The sequence below is a fragment of the Spermophilus citellus genome (assembly GCF_964194105.1).
Source record: "Spermophilus citellus genome assembly, chromosome: 15".
NCBI classification, from domain to species: domain Eukaryota; kingdom Metazoa; phylum Chordata; class Mammalia; order Rodentia; family Sciuridae; genus Spermophilus; species Spermophilus citellus.
The window spans coordinates 20,448,752-20,470,823 of NC_138195.1; the positions used below are offsets into that span (position 1 = coordinate 20,448,752).

General features: G+C 40.1%; 1 protein-coding gene across 3 annotated transcripts in view; it reads left to right on the forward strand.

The window, feature by feature from the left end:
* Window positions 1-22,072, forward strand: part of LOC308634574 (cardiac-enriched FHL2-interacting protein) — a 71,941-nt gene that overhangs the window by 26,965 nt on the left and 22,904 nt on the right. For 2 of the 3 annotated variants that reach the window (XR_014019032.1, XR_014019033.1), the window contains exon 6: window positions 7,980-8,055. The gene's annotated coding sequence lies outside the window, so the exon portion shown is untranslated. Of the gene's footprint in view, window positions 1-7,979; window positions 8,056-13,354; window positions 13,370-22,072 lie in introns of those variants that run through there. The other variant, XR_014019034.1, reaches the window with a different exon arrangement.

Sequence of the window (22,072 nt, forward strand, 5' to 3'; positions counted from 1 at the left end):
TATGTTTCCTAAATCCCTGGTCTTTGGGGATTTGGAAGAAAGTATCTGAAAAGTATTTGAATCAACTTGAGGGAACTGAGTGATAACCACCCTGCACTTGTGAGGTTTTGAGGGTCTTAGTGCAGGCACCCCCCAGCTCTGTAGGCAGTAGTGCTGGGGAACAAAGTGGGCATGTCTTCCTGTACTTCTATGTGGAAGCTCTGCTAAAGCCTCTTAATTCTTGTTCTGGGAAAAGATAAGGGCTTACAAGCACCTCCCTCCTTGTTTAAAAACCCCAACAGCTGTCAGGATTGTGCTCCATAAGTCCTAGGGGACCATGCAAACTGCATCATCCTGTTTCTATTCACAGAGGTGTCATTTCCACACTGGGAGGATGAGGATCAGATGCATGGATCAGAATCACTCAAATAGAGGGATTTTGAGCAATATTTTGGGTTGCGATTGGGTTCAGGGTTTTATATCTGTTTTCCCAGACAGTGTGGCCACGCCTGAAGTTCATTATGAAAATGCTTCCCCACAGCCTGATACCTTTAAGTTTCACTACACCTGGTCAGGCATCCAGACACCCAGCTTGAAGTGCAGGTCACTGTCCCATAGATTTGGTTCCCATCAGTCATTTACCGAGATGCAAGCAACAAGAATGAAGTTGTTTGGATGCTACCAGCAAATCACCTTGAGAGTCTTCTCAACTGTGTTTTCATCTTACTAGGTGAAAACTAATAAGTAATTTAAAAATTAGGATCTCAAATCTAAAAAAAGAAAAAATTCTCAGGGCTCCAGGAAAATAATTGCCTAGCCAAAGAAGAGGCTCTCATTTCAATAGGAACCAGTTATAAGAACTTCATCCCTACAAGGAAAAATACTTTGGGAATTTATTTTGGGGAAGGCAGTCACCTTCAGTCTGAAAGGCAATATTGGCAGGGCTATCTATAGAGGCAGACACTTAAGGACAGCTGTTTGGAGATCGATGTCAACTTTCCAGTCTTCTTTGCCCTTATGGATGCAAAAGAGGAGCAGGGCAGTTTGTCCCAGAGGGTGGTGGGGAGCGTTTATGCCTGCTTCCTACCTTCCTTCCTTATTCCATTTTCCTTTCCTTCCCTCCTTCTTACCATCCTGCCTTCCTGCCAGACTTCCTCTCTTCCTCTTTTCCTCCCTCTCTCCTTTTTACAAACCAACACTGTGCCAGGCACTTCCACAGATGCTAAAGATACTATAATAAGATGAGATCTCTGCATCTGGGGATCTAAAGACCATTACCATCCCATGTGTTCAGTAATTGACAAGGTTGCTCTGAAGACCTCCTTTAGAAGGTGGTACCAAGTCAAGAAACATAAAGTTCATGAAGAAATCAGAATTTCCCCAGCTTCAATTTGCCTGTCAAAGATGACACCAATTACGTACTAATAGATTATCTTACCATATCAAAGTATATTGAGTTGGCTAGTTATTCATTAACATTTCTAATCAGCACAAGAGCTGAACCAGTGTAGACTCACAGTATAGATGTTTATTAATATGTACCTCACTCGTATTTCACTCATTTTGTGTCCCAGGAAAACCCCTACTTGTTGGTGGTGAGAAATAGAAACACGTGTTTATGGAAACTGTAGATGTTACCTAAATATTCTGTCTAGTGCCCTGGACACTTTCTATTACTTAGGGGCCCTTTAAAGTGTCTCTTAGGAGACATAAATGTGGAGTACCTCAAGGGAAACATCAAATATCCTCGGACTGTTCAGAAAGAAATGATCTCACACTATGGAGTGGGTGCCACATGTCAGCCCTGAGCCAGGAGCACTGAGACTAGTCTCAGTCCTCACAACAAACCCACCAGAGGTGCTCTCATCGGCCTCATTTTATGGTAACAGAAACCAAGTCACTGGGACTGAATGTAACTGCCCATGGTCATACAACCACACGCAGAGGGGCCACGCCAGGGGCTCCAGCCTCTTTCACTTCCAGATAGATGCTCCTCACCCCTAGACTGTGCTTCTTTAAGTGTGGTCCCTAAATCAGCCACCCATACCTCACCAGGAAGCTGGGTAGGACCCCCAGAATCTCAATCTGCATCTTCCAAGATCAGCTAGGTGATTTTTCCATCCACATAATGAACTTAGATAAGTGCTGCTGGCCACTCAGCATGGATAGAAAACTTCAGGGAGGTGCATGGAATGTCTTCATGGCTGTACAGTATTGTCACTTGCATGGGAAGGAAGGCTTACCTCCCTGGGTAGGACAGTTGCAGGGAGATCAGTTTATACTATGCATGAGGAAGCCAGTGCTAATGACCAGGGTAGCACCTGACCTGAGGAGTTAGGGGTGCTGAGCTTCCCATGGTCAGAGATGTGCCATGGAAGCTGATGATCCGTTTGCTAAGACACACATAGATACAGATATCATAAGTGACAAAACCGTGGCTTTGACCCAGGTTATGACCCAGGTTATATGTTGGGCTTCCAGTAAGCCAATGGCAAGGATCCAAAAATCTAAGTGGGAGCTGACCATATGCATATAATTGAAGAATCATTTGCATTTAGAAGAGGAACTCTAACCAGGGAGAACATGCATCATGGTGGCACCTACCTGGACTCCCAGCTACTCAGGAGGCTGAGGCAGGAGGATCACAAGTTCAAAGCCAGCTGGGCAATTTAGTGAGAGCCTATCTCAAAACAAAATTAAAAGGGCTGGGGCTATAGTTCAGTAGTTAAGCACCTTCCTAGTATGTGTGAGGCCCTGGGTTCAATCCCCAGTACACAAAACAAAAACAAACAAACAAACAAAAAACCAAGAGAACCTCTGTGGCAAAACCTGAATTCTCTATATGTAGAAAATATTTCAACTTGGCACCATAAAATTGGACATACTTGTTTGGGTGCATCTTCTGCATCATTCGGATATGAAGTCGAAGCTGAATAAAGAGAACTCTGGGCCATGTCACCAGAGCTTGTCACCGTGAAGTTTGGCATAGACTTCCTCAGTGTCACCTCTGCAGAGCCATCTGAGCAGAAGGCTCCTCCCTTCCACCTGGTGTCTGGCCAAGTCCTCCCTCACCTGCCCATTCCCAATCAAGATGCCCAATCGTATCTGGGCTATAGAATCGTCAAGGCACTTGTTGACAAAATAGTTCCAGGCCCCACTCCCAATTCACTCATCAGACTCTCCAGGTGTTGGGCAAAGGTCACTGTAGATACAAAAGCTCCCAGAGATTCTGGTGCATGCATATTCATAAATGCCACTCCAGAACATAGTCCCAAATCTGGCTCCAACATACAAGCAAGGTGCTACCAGATCCAGTGGTCTGCCCATCTTGCCTGGGGGCAAGGAGAACTCAGAGGCACTAGCGTCTCCATATCTTCGATGACCAAAACTGAAAGTGTCAGAAAGTTCAATAAAGGGTTAATCCAATGGTTGGCTTCCAGCAGATTCCCACTAATGTTGCCATAGTAGAGGTGTCATAGCTTGTCTCCCTTGCAACTAAGGCCTATCGTGCCTCCCATGTCAGGAGCGAGCCACTGTATGGAGCTTCCCATCTATCCTGACCTCCCCAGTAACCACACCTACACCGTTCATCCAGTATGCTACTTTCCCACAAGGTAAGTGCCTCCCAATTGAAAACTTTTGACCATGTTCAACATCACTAGTCATTAGGAAAATGTAAACCAAAACCACAGAGAGATACCACCTCATACCCACTAGGGTGGCTACTATAAAAACAACAAGAAAAGATGGAAAATAACAAGTGTTGATGACGGTACAGAGGAACCGGAATCCTTGTGTGCTGTTGGTGGGAATGTAAGATGGTGTAACTCCTATGGAAAATAATTTGGTAATTCCTCACAAAATTAAACATAGAATTACCATGTGATTCAGCAATTCCATTTCTGGAGTATATACACTAAAAAAGGAAAGCAGACACTCAATTAGATGTTGGTCCATCCATGTTCATAGCATTATTCACAGTATCCAAAAGGTGGAAACAACCCAAGCATCCATCATGGATGAACAGATACACAAAACAGGGCACATTCATACAACATAGTATTATTCAGCCTTAAAAAAAAGGAAATTCTGACATATGTTACAATATGGATGAATCTTGAAGATATTATGTTCAATTAAATAAGCCACTCCCAAAAGGACAAATAATGTATGGTTGTACTTATTTAAGAGAAATATCTCAGTTATATTCATAGACAGAGAAAGTGGTTGCCAGGAGCCGGGGGACCAGAGGAGATGGGGAGCTCTTTTTTAATAGGTACAGAGTTAAGTTGGAGAAAAATTTTAAAAGCCTGGGGATGGATGGTGACGAATGTATTTAATGTCATTTAATGGACATTTGAATATGGTTAAAATGGTAAATTTTAGGGTATGTATATTTATCACAATCCTAAGCAAACAAAACATAACAAAAAACCTTTTACCCAGTGCAATACCTTCCGTTTACCCACTGAAACATCCGAGAGCAGGCTAGAGCCTCAAGGAGATACCCTCCCCACTCCTGGCTCTTCTGCTCCACCTTGGCCTGCAGAAGAAAGAGCCAGGGGAGTGAGGGGCAGGATTCAGGATTCTGAGCAAGAGAGCCTGCTTAGTGCTCCCCTGGTCATGGTGAGCAACTGCACTGACTGCACAGAGGGTGGTGGAGGGAGAAGCAGCTCCAGGGCCTGCCCCGAACCCTGGGCTTCCTCCCATGCCCAGTTCAGTGACTACTCTGCCTCGTGGTCCAAGCTGCCTCCTGAGCTGCCTCCGCACTGCTCCAGTCTCTTGCCCCCAAATCAATCTCCCTTACAGACCATTCCCCACAGGGTAGCCCAGGGTCCTGACTAAAGCACCACCCTCATCAGGAAAGTTCCTGATCACCTCAGAAAAGAGCTGGGCTCCAGAGGGCAGAGTGCAAGGTGGCCATGTGCCGGATCTCTGCTTTCTGGCTTCACTGCCTGCCTGTCTCTGCCGCTCCCTGAGACCCCAAGCTTCTCTAGGCCGACCACACCTTTTGCACATGCTCCTCCTATGTCCATGCTGCTCTAATGTCTCCATCAGAAGATGGCAAAACACCAACCCACTCCACTGGTCCCCAGGAACACACAACCCTGAAGTCCCCAGCCACCAGACTGGCAGTCCACCATCCTAGGTCACCAACTACAAAGAAGCTCACACCAGCACAGTGGAAAGAAGGCCTGGAGAGGCCCTGAGACCATGTGGGGAGAAAGGGAGACATGCCCGGCCTCCTATCCAGCTCCAGAAATGGGCTGACAGGGTCCTTCTCAGATTCCTTACCCACAAAACTACAAGAGATAATAAAGTGATTGTCACTGTTTTAATCCATTAGGTTTGGGAGGGTTTCATTACCCAACACAGACAGCCAGACCCTCTCTCCCAAGCTCCCTTCCCTCTCCACCCTCACCTTCTCCCTGCCAGCCTTCTCCTGTCTACTTCCTGTGGGTCCTGAGCGCTCAACCTTTTCCTGTCTACTTCTTAGGGGTTCTAACCACACCCTTTTCTCATCGGCTTCCTGTTGGTCCTAACCTTGTCTGATTCCTCTAGGTCCTAACTTTACAACCTTCTCCTGCCTATTTCCTACGGGTCCCAATCTTACCATCTCCTCTCACTCCCTCCTATGTATTAATGCCCCATTTTAGACACCGTGTCCTCCAGAAGACTACTCTGATGCCCTATCTCCTGGCCCTACCTGACGCACTGAGTCTGCCAGCACCGAGTATCTCCACCATTGTTGCACATAGTGTAATTACTTGCCTTATTATCCATTTGTTCCTCTTACCCACTCAATGGTCACTTTTGAAGAAAGGAATCATGTTGGTCCAAATTATTGCTGCATCCCCCAGTGGCTAAGAGTACCAGGTATGCAGTGGGCCATCCGTAAAAATCATTTGATTCAGTGGAATTCTTATTTTAAACTGTTAGGTTGAAGTCAATAATAAGAATCTTTTGATACAGGAAGAATTGCTATTTTTATTATTTTTTTTAATTTTCCCAACTGGTTGTGGGACACCATGTAGATGAGCCCCAATCCCAGCCCCAAAGCAGAGTGACTCCTCTGCTCCCCTCACCCTCTGTAGTGGGCAGCTGAGCAGGCCACACCCCACAGATGGAGTGTCAGGGACCCAAGGCCCAAGAACAGATGTCCCACAGTGTAACCCCTAAGTAAGTACTCACATTTCACTAATGTTCTTTGATGAAAGACTCCACACCTGCCAACAAAAGGAAGCCAAAAGGCTGGTCCAGTCCTCATAACAACGTCCAAAACCCACGTTAGAACCAAATTATTGTTTGACTTTGTGTTGGTGGAATGATGAGGACATTAGGCAAATTGTATTACGTGCAAGTGGGTGAATGTGCCTGAATTCTGTGTTTATTACCAAGGGAGAGCTCGGCACCAGACGACAGTCTTCTGAAGTATTTCATCATGTTTGGTTGCCAAGTCAGAAGGCCAGGGTTTTAACTTTAAGGCAGATGGGTTTTAGCTTTTAAGTCACCTAAGGAAAATCAAGAGTGCTATCCTTCAGGATCAGGAAGATTTACTAAAATAGTTATTTTGTCTCTCTTCCCATTTTCCCTCAAATCAATCCAACGAATCCATCAAATTTTAGTTCCATAGATAGAGAAATAAAAACAATTCACAGAAATGAATGGTTTTAAAAGACACATAGTACCCATATGTCCAGGTTTGGATTTGTAGTACAGTTTGAACGCTATCAAGCACACATGAGCTTTAGAAAACCCTAGAGCACCCAGGGGAGGCTCGACATCTTCATAATCCAGCTCATTTCTCTGTGAGTTTTTGAAACTGGTGTCTCTTGAGACTTCCTAGCAAGTCAGATCAGCCTCTAAAGAATTTTTTTAACTTTATAAATTGTTTTTGAATTGTTTTGAAACTTTTTGAATTGTTTTAAAACTTTTTGAATTTTTAAACTATTTTAAAGTTCTGACAGCTTCTTTTTTGAGTCTCCAGAAACTTCAAACCAATTGACCTGGCTAAGTTCCTTTGTTAAAGGAACCCTGACCATATTGTCTCCCTATTATCTTCTCTGACAGCCCTGGTGTTATAATGTGAGGTGTTCCCCAAAAGCTCATGTATGAGACCGTGCAAGAAGGTTCAGAAGAGAAATTATTGGCTTGTGAGAGTCTTAACTCAATCAGTGATTTAATCTCCTGATAAGGATTAACTGAATAGTAACCGAAGTGGTAGGTTGTGGCTGCAGAAGGTGAGAATTAGAGCGTGGCTTTGAGTATATATTTGTATCTGTTGAGTGGAGTCTCTCTCTGATTTCTGATCACTGATGTGAGCTGCTTCCCTCTGCCATACTCTTCTGCCACGATGTGCAGCCTCACCTTGAGCCCCAAGAAATGGAGCCGGCCTTCTATGGACTAAGACCTCTGAGACCATGAGCCCTCACATAAACGTTTCCTCCCCATATAATTGTGCTGATTTGTCCCATTAGTCACAGCATCGAAATAGCTAACTAAAACACCTGGGAAAGGGATGGGGTGGAGTGGGAGACGGGCCATTAGAAGCCAGGAAGAGGAAATGAACTTCCAAAATTGTCCATGTTATATTTGAATTTAATCTGAATCCTCTGGGCTGTTGGCAGAATATGCTATGGGTAAGAGTTTTTCTAAGCAAACCTAAGTCCAATGCTGATGGCCCTCAAAAAGATTTTCCAGGTGCAATCAAACTCTCAGTGTGATTCCTCTCTTTGGGCCACTGAGACTCCAAAAGGCCAGATAAGATAGATCCCTCCAAAGTGACAGCAGTAAGCACATCTGATTACTCCATTCTGATTTAAACCAAGGGCCTTTTGGACATTCAATGGGAACTTGGTATCAAAAAGAATCTTCTTAGGAATAATTTTATTATACTCCATGAATACTCTTAACTGAATCTACCAATCACTTAAATTCACCACCACAAGTGAATCACACATTATGAAAGCATTCCTCTCTACCATCCCTCTTACCTACAGGATTTCTGCAAGAAACAAGTTTCTAGACATTGGACAACAGGTGGTTGGGGGTCCCAAAGAGAAGAACAACAAACAGGTAAGCCCCGTGAATTTTCTGGCTTATTGTCTGGAGGCAATTTCCAGATTACCACGCAGGGAAGGGGACCCAAACAGACCCTGTAAATCTGGGTTTGTGGCCACAGAGATCAGATTGTAGAGAGGCCAAAAAAGCCAGAATTTGCAAGGTTAAATACTGGGGCGAAAAGAATTTCACAGAAAGAAAGTTCTGGAAACGTGCAGAATGATCCCCTCAAGTCTTTGGCTGAGCAGTTATGTATATATGTGAGGGGAAAACTGCCAATGCCAGGAAAAGAACCACCAGAAATGCATAAGCAGAGCAATCCCCAAAGCTCACACACAGCTGCAAATAGTTCACGTTCCACTCATCAGAGTGGAAACACCTACCGAGACACAGGGCACTGGGTGTAATCTTCAGAAGGTTATCATATTAGTGAGGGGCTAAATAAATCTCAGAATAAAGGCTCACTGGATTTATCCTTAAAAGCTTGAAAACTATCTTCTAAAGCTGCAAAGTCCATAAAAGTTTGGTCCCTCAGTTGCATTGGCCCTATAGAAAGTTCTCATGAGCCACTCAAAGCAAAAATTGTTAAAATAATAAGGAGAAATAGAAAAACACATACCTATAGGCAAATATTTCAATATTCCTCTTCACTGATTGATACAAGAAGTAGACAGAAAATCTGTGACGCAATTGAAGACTTGAAAAACACTGTCAAACAAAATTACATATAAGAGGTTGTGAGGGGAATGGGATAATAAACAAGGAGGGAAATGAATTACAGTAGATGGGGTAGAGAGAGAAGATGGGAGGGGAGGGGAGGGGGGATAGTAGAGGATAGGAAAGGTAGCAGAATACAACAGTCACTAATATGGCAGTATGTAAAAATGTGGATGTGTAACCGATGCGATTCTGCAATCTGTATTTGGGGTAAAAACGGGAGTTCATAACCCACTTGATTCTAATGTATGAAATATGATATGTCAAGAGTTTTGTAATGTTGTGAACAACCAATAAAAAAAAAAGAAAAACACTGTCAGCCAAGTTGATCTAACAGACATTTACACAGCACTTCAGCAATAGTTTTCAAGTGCACATAGAACATTATCAAGACAGACCATATTCTTGGCCATAAAACAAGTCTTAATAAATTTTAAATATTGTCTAACCAAAATTAAATTAAATTAAAAATTCACAACAGAAATCTATCTGGAAAATACCCAAATACTTGGAATCTAAATAACATTTAAATAAACTACAGATCAAATGGAAATTACCAAGTATTAAACTGAATGAAAATAAAGACACAACATACTAAAATCTGTGTTATGCAATAAGTGTTGGTGAGAATGTGGGGGAAAAGGTACACTAATACACTGCTGGTGGGACTGCAAATTGGTGCAACCAATATGGAAAATAGTATGGAGATTTCTTGGAAAATTGAGAATGGAGCCACCATTTCACCCAGCTATCCCTTTCCTCGGTCTATACCCAAAGGACTTAAAAACAGCATACTACAGGGACACAGCCACATCAATGTTAGCAGCACAATTAACAATAGTTAAACTGTAGAATCAACCTAGATGCCTTTCAATAGATGAATGGATAAAAAAAAATGTGGCATATATACACAATGGAATATTACTCAGCAATAAAAGAGAATAAAATCATGGCATTTGCAGGTAAATGGACGGAGTTGGAAAAAATAATGCTAAGTGAAGTTAGCCATTCCCAAAAAACCAAATGCCAAATGTTTTCTTTGATATAAGGAGGCTGATTCATAGTGGAATAGGGAGAGGGAGTATGGGAGGAATAGATGAACTCTACATAGGGCAGAGGGGTTGGAGGGGAAGGAAGGGGGCATGGGGTTATAAATGATGGTGGAATGTGATGCTAACTATTATTCAAAATACATGTATGAAGACATAAATTGGTGTGAATATACTTTGTATACAACCAGAGATATGAAAAATTGTGTTCTATATGTGTAATAAGAATTGTAATGCATTCCATTGCAATGTATTTAAAAAATAAAATCAATTTTAAAAAGAATTGTAATGCATTCCACTGTCATATATAAATTTTAAAAAGAGAGAGAAAAAAAATCTGTGTTATGCAGCTAAAGTAATGTTCAGAAGGAAAATTGTAGTACTAAAATGTCCATATTAGGAAAAAAGAAAGGGCTAAATCAATGACCTAAGCTTCTACATTAAGAAACCTAAAAAGGAAGAGCAAATGAAATCCTAAGTCATCAGAAAAAAGGAAACACTAAACATCAACGATTTAAAAAAACAAACAAACAGAAAATCAATGAAGAAAATCAATGATCACATAAGTTAATTGTTTGAGAAGCTCAAAAAATTGATGAGCCAAATTGATTAAAATAGAAAGAGAAAAAAAGGCAAATTTCCATGTCAGCAGTGAGAGGTGACATAACTACACATTCTAGAAACTGAAAGAATATTGTGGATAATTTTGTTCCAAGAAATTTGACAAATTAAGTAGAATTAGAAAATTCATAGATAAACACAAATTATCGAAGCCTGCTCTCAAATACATGCACACACATACACACACACACAAACACACACATGCATATATACATACACACATATATACATTTATCTATTGCTATCAGATTTATGTGTATATATGTAATATGTATACATATATAAAATATATACTATCTATTAAAGAAATTAAATTAGCATTTTAAAAAGTTTTTTTATAAGACATTCCTCACACTCAGCTTCACTGATGATTTCCATCAAATATTTAAGGAAGAAATAACATTGATTCTATATAAACCCCTCTAAAAACCTAAAGAGGAAAAACAAATTTGCAAGTCATTCTTTTCCATACTGATTCAAAACCAGATGAAAACATTACAAAAAAATAAAACTACCAACCAATATTCCTCGGAACATAGGTACAAAAATTCTTACCAAAATTTTAACAAATTTATATATATATATATATATATATATATATATATATATATATATATATATGACGTATTATATGCACTAATTTATATCATATATAATTTTATAACATACAATTGTACACATATTAATATAACCTAGTGGGGTTTATTCACCTGTAAAATACAAATGTCCTTTGATGAACACATAAACTCCATCCATCTATCCAATGCCATACTACTCAATGGAATAAACACCTATGAATCTCAAATGCATTTTTGCTGAAATAAAGAAGCCAATCTCAACTGACTACATATAAAATGGAATATTTCATGATTCCATCTATATGACATTCTAGAAAAAGTGAAAGCAGAAAGACAGAAAACAGAACAGTGATTATTAGGAACTGAAGTGAAGACACAAGAGAATTTGGTGGGTAATGAAAACATTCTACATCTTGAATGTGGTAGTGAATACAGAACTGAACATGTCTTAAAATTCATAGAACTAAATATTAAACATGATTATTTTTATTGTAGGTTAACTATCCCTAAAAACTTCACTATGAAAAAAATGATAATATTATTACTCACCACCAGTATAGCTAAACTTGTTTAAATGTCAATGCCAAGTTATTAGCAAAGAAACTTTTATTGTCCTGCTCATGGGAGTGGAAGTATATACAATCACCTTGAAAAGCCATTTGACATTCTTTACTATGTTGATGTCTACATATCTATAATCCAGCTATCCCATTCTGAAGTACATACCTAACAAAACTACACGTACTTTTTCAAAGGAAAGCAGGCAAAAGAGTATTCTGAGCACCATTTTTTGTAAAACCCCAAATTGACAGGAATGCAAATAGCATTTATTAGTGAAATGGGTAGATGTTGTGAAATACTCATTCATTGGAAGCTCAAAATAAGTGAAATCTTAAGAATTATAACACATTTAGCACATGGGAAAAATCTCAGTAGCCACATAGAATCAAAGAAGCCAACCTGAAAAGAAAATGTAAGATTCCATTTCTATGATATTCAAAAGCAGTCAAAAGTCTTTATGGAGAGCCAGGGCTATAGCTCAGTTGGTAGAGTGCTTGCCTCACAGCATAAGGCCTTGGGTTCAATCCACAGCACCACCAAAAAAAAAAAAAAAAAGCCTTTATGGGGCTTGGGGGATAGTTCAGTGGTAAAGTTCTTGCGTAGCATATCTGAGACCAAGATTCAATTCCCATCATATTAAAAAAAAGTAGATCTTGTAGAGTTATAGGTGGAGGAAGTGGGTTCAAAGGAGACTGAGGAAGGGATCACACTTAATTTTAATTAAGTGTGACTTAATTTTATTTCCCTTGATTGAGCAGCTAATACACAGACATGCTCACATTGAGCTTTACCATTATGAGTTATATGGTTCGTTATTCATGTGTTATACATTGTTAAAAAATTTTTATCAACTGTAGTGCATATTTCATGCTCATCAGTTTGGTAAAACATCTAGATATCCAGATGGTTATTGCCTTAGCCTTCTGTTGCTATAATAGAATACCTGAGAATGGATAATTATACTGAACAAAGGTTTACTCTGCTTAAAGTTTTGGAGACTGGGAGGTTCGAGGTGGAGGGACCATGTCTGCTGAGGGCCTTCTTGCTGGTAGAAACTCTTTGCAGAAGCATCACATGATGAGATGTGCAAGCCAGAGTCAGAGCCAAACTGGCTTTTTTAACAGATCCACTCTTGAAATAACCCACTAGGGGCTGGGGATGTGGCTCAAGCGGTAGCGCGCTCGCCTGGCATGCATGCGGCCCGGGTTCGATCCTCAGCACCACATACAAACAAAGATGTTGTGTCCACCGAAAACTAAAATAAATAAATAAATATTTTAAAAAAAAGAAATAACCCACTAACCCACTGATCCATTAATCCATGAATGAGTTAATTCATTCACTAAGGCAGAGTCTTCAGAAGTCTCACCTGGTCCCATCTCTTAATACCTCATAATGAAGATTAAATTTCAACTTGGGTTTTGGTAGGGACATTTAAACCATAGTAAGTAGGTAGATGATATATTAAATGATTGATAGATGATAGATAGCAGGTATGTAAGTTTGGACCTAGATACAGATACATAACTGATAATGCCTTGTTTAAAGAACATGGAGGGGGGCTGGGGATGTGGCTCAAGCGGTAGCGCGCTCGCCTGGGATGCGTGCGGCCCGGGTTCGATCCTCAGCACCACATACAGACAAAGATGTTGTGTCCGCGGAGAACTAAAAATAAATAAATTAATAATAATTTTTAAAAAATTCTCTCTCTCTCTCTCTCTCTCTCTCTCTCTCTCTCTCTGTCTCTCTCTCCTCTCTCCCTCTTAAAAAAAATAAAAATAAATAAAGAACATGGAGGGAAGATGGCGGCGGGAAGTGAGTAAGCCGCTCCGTGCTCCGCACCGCCGCACCCGCAGCATATGTTGCCGCGTCTTAAAAGAAGAAATAAAGATCATTAAAGGAGATCTGTCGACAAAGACTCAGCACCGTGTCAAGAAAGGGGCCTAAGTGGAGTGAATCTGCCATGACTCCAGCCACGGTGGAGTGAGTCCATCACGACCTCAGCGCGAGCAGTAAGGCTGCAGCCCGAGCTGCCCGGCTCCCTCGGCCCCTTTTCCTTCTCCTCTCCGCCTTTCCGCTTTGCTTCTCCCCTGCCGTCTCTCCTCCCACGCTCAGTCCCTAAATCTAGATCTCAATTTCTTTCCCCCACCCCGCCCGCTCTCCCGCGTGTCCAGTACCCGGCCCGCGCGGCCCCGAGGCGCTGCCTTCCCTCCCCCAGCCCGCACCCCCTCCCCGGGGGTCCCGAAGGCCACAGCTGAGCCGCTGCCGCCGCCCCCTCCACCGCCGCCGCTTCCCGCAGAGCACCTTAGAGCAGACTCTTCACCGCGCGAGTGAGCTGCCGAGTAAAATGGAACAGCTGATAAGATGAGTGACAATTTAAAATCTAACTGATCCAACATGGCAGCGGACGCGGAGAGATCAAGTCTCTAACCCCTTCAGCTGCACGAGCATAGGGAGAAGTAAACTGTCAAAATACTGTTCGCTCAGGACCACTAGGCACTGTTGAGCTGAAGGGGATCCCGGGCGAACAGTCTGTCCCTCTCAGAACACACCGAGCCCGGATTGGCTGCATTCTAGCTCTGGTTCGCCTGCTTCTCGTGACTCAGCACTAATGATCCCGCTGAAGTAACTAGTCGGCCCACCTGAACTCACAGAGGTAAAAGCCAACTGAGCACGATAGTCAGACCCAGGGTATCCCTCTGCTGACAACAGAGGTCCCTTGCACCAGCTACCAGGGGAGTTGCTACCTGAGGGCAAACAAATTCGCTGGGGGTCCTCAGCCCCAAGCCCTACAAACTTAGGGTCTGAGGGAGGCAAACAGAAAGGGTGTGCCCAGGCATCCATAAAAACAGGGCTCCCAGGAGCAGCAGACCCAGTGTGTAGCCAGTATTGTGGCGAGCTTCACAGGTGAGCGGGGCCTGGCTTGAGGAACCACAAGAGAAGGCCCTAGGCACTCAGGATTGGAGACCCGCACAGTCTGGGAAGAAGAGCTGAGGCACAGTGATTGGTTCCCACCTATCAAGAGGAGAAGCCTGGCCCAGTGGGCATAGCTCCACCTACTGGAAGAGAAGTTAATTGAGCTCTATGACTGCATTTATTATTATTTTTTTTTAATGATTATTATTGGTATTTTTTTTAATTTTATTTTCACTTTTTGTTGTTGATGTTGTTGTTGTTCTTCAACTTTCTTATTAATGGTTTCAATTTTTTTAATTCTTTTTATTCTATTATTATTACTATTACTTTTCAAACTTTAATTTCCATTTGTTTATTATCATTATAATTTTTTTTGGTTTTAAATTTTTATTTTTTCGTTTTTTCTTTCTCTCTTTTCACTTTTTTTCTTTTGTCTTTTCATTTCTTTTCAATTTTCTTATTCCCCCTTTCTTGAATTCTACCTGCCTACACTCACTCTCTTTAGTGACTTCTTCCCTTCCCTTCTAATACCTCTCCTCCCAAGCATCAAATAAATTTATAAGAGTAAACAGTAACTCAGCAGTCAAACAGAACAAGAAGTATCATGAGCATAAAAAAGCAAGGAAGAAAAGGAGTACAAACAATGAAGGACAGCCTAAATATTCAGGAGGACCTGGAGTCATCAGAAAAATGGCCATATAAAGAACTCAAGGAACACCTTAGACAGATGGAAAGGAACCTTAAAGAACACATTGAAAATGAATTACATAAACAGATAAAAGAAGAAGTTAAGCATATTTATCAGGAGATAGAGATTATAAAAAAAATCAAACAATAATTCTAGAAATGAAGGAAACGATAAACCAAATTAAAAATTCAATCGAGAGTATCACTAACAGAGTGGAGCAAGTAGAAGCCATAATGTCAGATAATGAAGACAAAATATATCATATTGAAAAGAGTCTAGCCAACTCAGATAGGCTGGTAAAAAATCACGAGAAAAACATCCAAGAGATTTGGGATAACTTAAAAAAACCAAACTTACGAGTCATCGGGATAGAGGAAGGCACAGAGATTCATGCCAAGGGAATGAGTAACTTGCTGAAGGAAATAATTACAGAAAACTTTCCAGAAATAAAAAAGGAAACAGATATACAAATTGTAGATGCATACAGGACACCGAGCACACAAAATCACAGTAGACCAACGCCAAGACACATTGTTATGAAGATATCCAATATACAGAACAAAGAGAAAATATTAAAAGCTACAAGAGAACACTTGTACATTGCTGGTAGGACTGCAAATTGGTGCGGCCAATTTGGAAAGCAGTTTGGAGATTCCTGGGAAAGATGGGAATGGAACCACCATTTGACCCTGCTATTGCCCTTCTCGGACTATTCCCTGAAGACCTTAAAAGAGCATGCTACAGGGATACTGCCACATCGATGTTCATAGCAGCACAATTCATAATAGCTAGACTGTGGAACCAACCCAGATGCCCTTCAATAGATGAATGGATAAAAAAAGTGGCATTTATACACAATGGAGTACTATGCAGCAATAAAAAATGACAAAATCATAGAATTTGCAGGGAAATGGATGGCACTAGAGCACATTATGCTTAGTGAAGCTAGCCAATCCCTAAAAAACAAATACCAAATGTCTTCTTTGATATAATGAGAGCAACTATGAACAGAGCAGGGAGGAAGAGCAGGAAGAAAAGATTAACATTAAACAGAGACATGAGATGGGAGGGAAAGGGAGAGAAAAGGGAAATTGCATGGAAATGAAGGGAGACCCTCATTGTTATACAAAATTACATATAAGAGGTTGTGAGGGGAATGGGAAAATAAACAAGGAGAGAAATGAATTACAGTAGATGGGGTAGAGAGAGAAGATGGGAGGGGAGGGGAGGGGGAATAGTAGGGGATAGGAAAGGTAGCAGAATACAACAATTACTAATAGGGCATTATGTAAAATTGTGGATGTGTAACCGACGTGATTCTGCAATCTGCATTTGGCGTAAAATTGGGGGTTCATAACCCACTTCAATCTAATGTATGAAATATGATATGTCAAGAGCTTTGTAATGTTGTGAACAACCAATAAAAAAAAGCTACAAGAGAAAAGAGGCAGATTACATTTAGGGGTAAACCAATAAAGTTAACAACGGATTTTTCATCACAGACGCTGAAAGCGAGAAGATCCTGGAACAACGTATTTCAAACACTGAAAGACAATGGATGCCAACCAAGAATTCTGTATCCAGCAAAATTAAGCTTCAGATACAACAACAAAATAAAAATCTTTCATGATAAACAAAAGCTAAAAGAATTTGTAGCCAGAAAACCAGCATTGCAAAGCATCTTGAGCAAAACTCTACACGAGGAAGAAATGAAAAACAATAACCAAAACCATCAGTGGGAAGTGCCTCGGTAAAGACAGAGGGTGAGGGGAAAGATAATCATGGAGAAACAAACTAAATTAGAAAAAAAAAAGAGATAAATAATCAAACATGGCAGGAAGTACAAACCATATATCAATAGTAACTCTAAACGTTAATGGCTTAAACTCTCCAATAAAGCGACATAGGCTGGTAACATGGATTAAAAAAACAAATCCAACAATATGCTGCCTCCAGGAGACACATCTGATTGGAAAAGACATACACAGGCTCAAGGTAAAAGGTTGGCAAAAAATATACCACGCACATGGTCCTCATAAGCAAGCAGGGGTAGCCATTCTCATATCGAATAAAATCGACTTCAAGACTAAGTTAATCAAAAGGGATAAGGAAGGACATTATATACTGTTAAAAGGAACCATTCACCAACAAGACATAACAATTATCAATATTTATGCACCAAATAATGGTGCTGCGACGTTCATAAAACAAACTCTCCTCAAGTTCAAGAATCAAATAGACCACAACACAATAATTATGGGTGACTTCAACACACCTCTCTCACCATTGGACAGATCCTCCAAACAAAAGTTGAATAAAGAAACTATTGACCTCAATATCACAATCAATAACCTAGACTTAACTGACATATATAGAATATATCAACCATCATCAAGTGGATATACTTTTTTCTCAGCAGCACATGGATCCTTCTCAAAAATAGACCATATATTATGCCATAGGGCAACCCTCAGTAAATATAAAGGGGTGGAGATAATACCATGCACTTTATCAGATCATAATGGAATGAAACTGGAAATCAATGATAAAAGAAGGAAGGAAAAATCCTACATCACATGGAAAATGAACAATATGTTACTGAATGATCAATGGGTTACAGAAGACATAAAGGAGGAAATCAAAAAATTCTTAGAGATAAATGAAAATACAGACACAACATATCGGAATCTATGGGACACAATGAAAGCAGTTTTAAGAGGGAAATTCATCGCCTGGAGGTCATTCCTCAAAAAAAGGAAAAACCAACAAATAAATGAGCTCACACTTCATCTCAAAGCCCTAGAAAAGGAAGAGCAAAACAACAGCAAATGTAGCAGAAGGCAAGAATTAATTAAAATCAGAGCAGAAATCAATTAAATTGAAACAAAAGAAACTATTGAAAAAATTAACAAAACAAAAAGTTGGTTCTTTGAAAAAATAAATAAGATCGACAGACCCCTAGCCATACTAACGAAGAGAAGAAGAGAGAGAACTCAAATTACTAACATACAGGATGAAAAAGGCAATATCACAACAGATGCTACAGAAATACAGAAGACAATTAGAAATTATTTTGAAAACCTATATTCCAATAAAATAGAAGATAGTGAAGACATCGATAAATTTCTTAAGTCATATGATTTGCCCAGACTGAGTCAGGAGGATACACACAATCTGAACAGACCAATTTCAATGGATGAAATTGAAGAAACCATCAAAAGACTACCAACCAAGAAAAGCCCAGGACCGGATGGGTATACAGCGGAGTTTTACAAAACCTTTAAAGAAGAATTAATACCAATACTTTTCAAGTTATTTCAGGAAATAGAAAAAGAGGGAGCTCTGCCAAATTCATTCTATGAGGCCAACATCACCCTGATTCCGAAACCAGACAAAGATACCTCAAAGAAAGAAAACTACAGATCAATATCTCTAATGAACCTAGATGCAAAAATCCTCAATAAAATTCTGGCGCATCGGATACAAAGGCACATCAAAAAAATTGTGCACCATGATCAAGTAGGATTCATCCCTGGGATGCAAGGATGGTTCAATATACGGAAATCAATAAATGTTATTCACCACATCAATAGACTTAAAGATAAGAACCATATGATCATCGCAATAGAGGCAGAAAAAGCATTTGACAAAGTACACCATCCCTTTATGTTCAAAACATTAGAAAAACTAGGGATAACAGGAACTTACCTCGACATTGTAAAAGCTATCTATGCTAAGCCTCAGGCTAGCATCATTCTGAATGGAGAAAAAATGAAGGCATTCCCTCTAAAATCTGGAACAAGACAGGGATGCCCCCTATCACCACTTCTATTCAATATAGTTCTCGAAACACTGGCCAGAGCAATTAGACAGATGAAAGAAATTAAAGGCATAAAAATAGGAAAAGAAGAACTTAAATTATCACTATTTGCGGATGACATGATTCTATACCTAGAAGACCCAAAAGGGTCTACAAAAAAACTACTAGAACTAATAAATGAATCCAGAAAAGTGGCAGGATATAAAATCAACACACATAAATCAAAGGCATTTCTGTATATCAGCGACAAAACTTCTGAAACGGAAATGAGGAAAAACACTCCATTCACAATATCCTCAAAAAAAATAAAATACTTGGGAATCAACCTAACAAAAGAGGTGAAAGACCTATACAATGAAAACTACAGAACCCTAAAGAGACAAATAGAAGAGGATCTTAGAAGATGGAAAAATATACCTTGTTCATGGATAGGCAGAACTAACATCATCAAAATGGCAATATTACCAAAAGTTCTCTATAGGTTTAATGCAATGCCAATCAAAATCCCAATGGCATTTCTTGTAGAAATAGATAAAGCAATCGTGAAATTCATATGGAAAAATAAAAGACCCAGAATAGCAAAAGCAATTCTAAGCAGAAAGTGTGAATCAGGTGGTATAGCGATACCAGATTTCAAACTATATTACAGAGCAATAGTGACAAAAACAGCATGGTACTGGTACCAAAACAGGCGGGTGGACCAATGGTACAGAATAGAGGACACAGAAACCAATCCACAAAGCTACAACTATCTTATATTTGATAAAGGAGCTAAAAACATGCAATGGAGAAAGGATAGCATCTTCAACAAATGGTGTTGGGAAAACTGGAAATCCATATGCAACAAAATGAAACTGAATCCCTTTCTCTCGCCATGCACAAAAGTTAACTCAAAATGGATCAAGGAGCTTGATATCAAATCAGAGACTCTGCATCTGATAGAAGAAAAAGTTGGCTCCGATCTACATATTGTGGGGTCGGGCTCAATATTCCTTAATAGGACACCCATAGCACAAGAGTTAATAACAAGAATCAACAAATGGGACTTTCTTAAACTGAAAAGTTTTTTCTCAGCAAGAGAAACAATAAGAGAGGTAAATAGGGAGCCTACATCCTGGGAACAAATTTTTACTCCTCACACTTCAGATAGAGCCCTAATATCCAGAGTATACAAAGAACTCAAAAAATTAAACAATAAGATAACAAATAACCCAATCAACAAATGGGCCAAGGACCTGAACAGACACTTCACAGAGGAGGACATACAATCAGTCAACAAGTACATGAATAAATGCTCACCATCTCTAGCAGTCAGAGAAATGCAAATCAAAACCACCCTAAGATACCATCTCACTCCAGTAAGATTGGCAGCCATGATGAAGTCAAACAACAACAAGTGCTGGCAAGGATGTGGGGAAAAGGGTACACTTGTACATTGCTGGTGGGACTGCAAACGGGTGCGGCCAATTTGGAAAGCAGTATGGAGATTCCTGGGAAAGCTGGGAATGGAACCACCATTTGACCCAGCTATTGCCCTTCTCGGACTATTTCCTGAAGACCTTAAAAGAGCACACTACAGGGATACTGCCACATCGATGTTCATAGCAGCACAATTCACAATTGCTAGACTGTGGAATCAACCCAGATGCCCTTCAATAGATGAATGGATAAAAAAAAATGTGGCATTTATACACCATGGAGTATTACGCAGCACTAAAAAATGACAAAATCATGGAATTTGCAGGGAAATGGATGGCACTAGAGCAGAGTATGCTTAGTGAAGCTAGCCAATCCCTAAAAAACAAATACCAAATGTCTTCTTTGATATAATGAGAGCAACTAAGAACAGAACAGGGAGGAAGAGCAGGAAGAAAAGATTAACATTAAACAGAGACATGAGGTGGGAGGGAAAGGGAGAAAAAAAGGGAAATCACATGGAAATGGAGGGAGACCCTCATTGTTATGCAAAATTACATATAAGAGGTTATGGGGGGAATGGGATAACAAACATGGAGGGAAATGAATTACAGTAGATGGGGTAGAGAGAGAAGATGGGAGGGGAGGGGAGGGGGGATAGTAGAGGATAGGAAAGGTAGCAGAATACAACAGTCACTAATATGGCAGTATGTAAAAATGTGATGTGTAACCGATGTGATTCTGCAATCTGTATTTGGGGTAAAAATGGGAGTTCATAACCCACTTGATTCTAATGTATGAAATATGATATGTCAAGAGCTTTGTAATGTTGTGAACAACCAATTAAAAAAAATAAAATAAAGAACATGGAGGTAAAGGCAAAGCTATGACATTGCTTGTAGAGTTTTCAAATGGCAACAATTTGGAAAGCAGCAGGGTGCTGTCTAGAGATACAGAGCACACCTAATATTGGGAAAATATCTGAGTAAACCTCCTGTGGAGGGACAAAGGGATATTCACTGAATGTCTCCAGACCCTGGGCTCGTGTCCATCATAAGTGACTGATGTACTCCCACCTAACTCCTAGAGAAACCTCCTAGCATAACCTCTCTCCAACATTCTTCACTGGTTGGGTCTCTCATGTGGACATTTTATAACAAATAAAATGAAATAAACATCCATAGAAATACTCTCAAATAAAACTTCAGGTTGTTTCAGAAGTTGCTTAAATTAAAGTAAAATAAAATAAAACTGTAAATAAATAGGGCAATGGAAATGTATAATATAGATTATCCTATGGATCCCTCCGTGCCCTCAAAGAATTGGTTTTTGGATCCCTGCAGATGCCGCAAGCCACAGGTTCTCTTCCTATAAAATGGCACAACATTTGTATATGACATACACGTCTTCTCCTGTGACATCTCTAGGTGACACAATGCAATGTAAGTGTGTATATAGCACTATACATACTCTATTGTAATGGGCATAGTGATAAGGAAAAGAGTCTGTGCATGTTCAGTAAAGAAACAATTTTTTAAATATTTTCAATCTGCAGTTGCTATATATAGCAAGAAGTATGAGTAAACTTACTCATAAAAACACAGATGACTCTTACCAGTTTAATGTTTGCAGGAATAAACTTAAGTTTCAGAAGAATGAAATTATA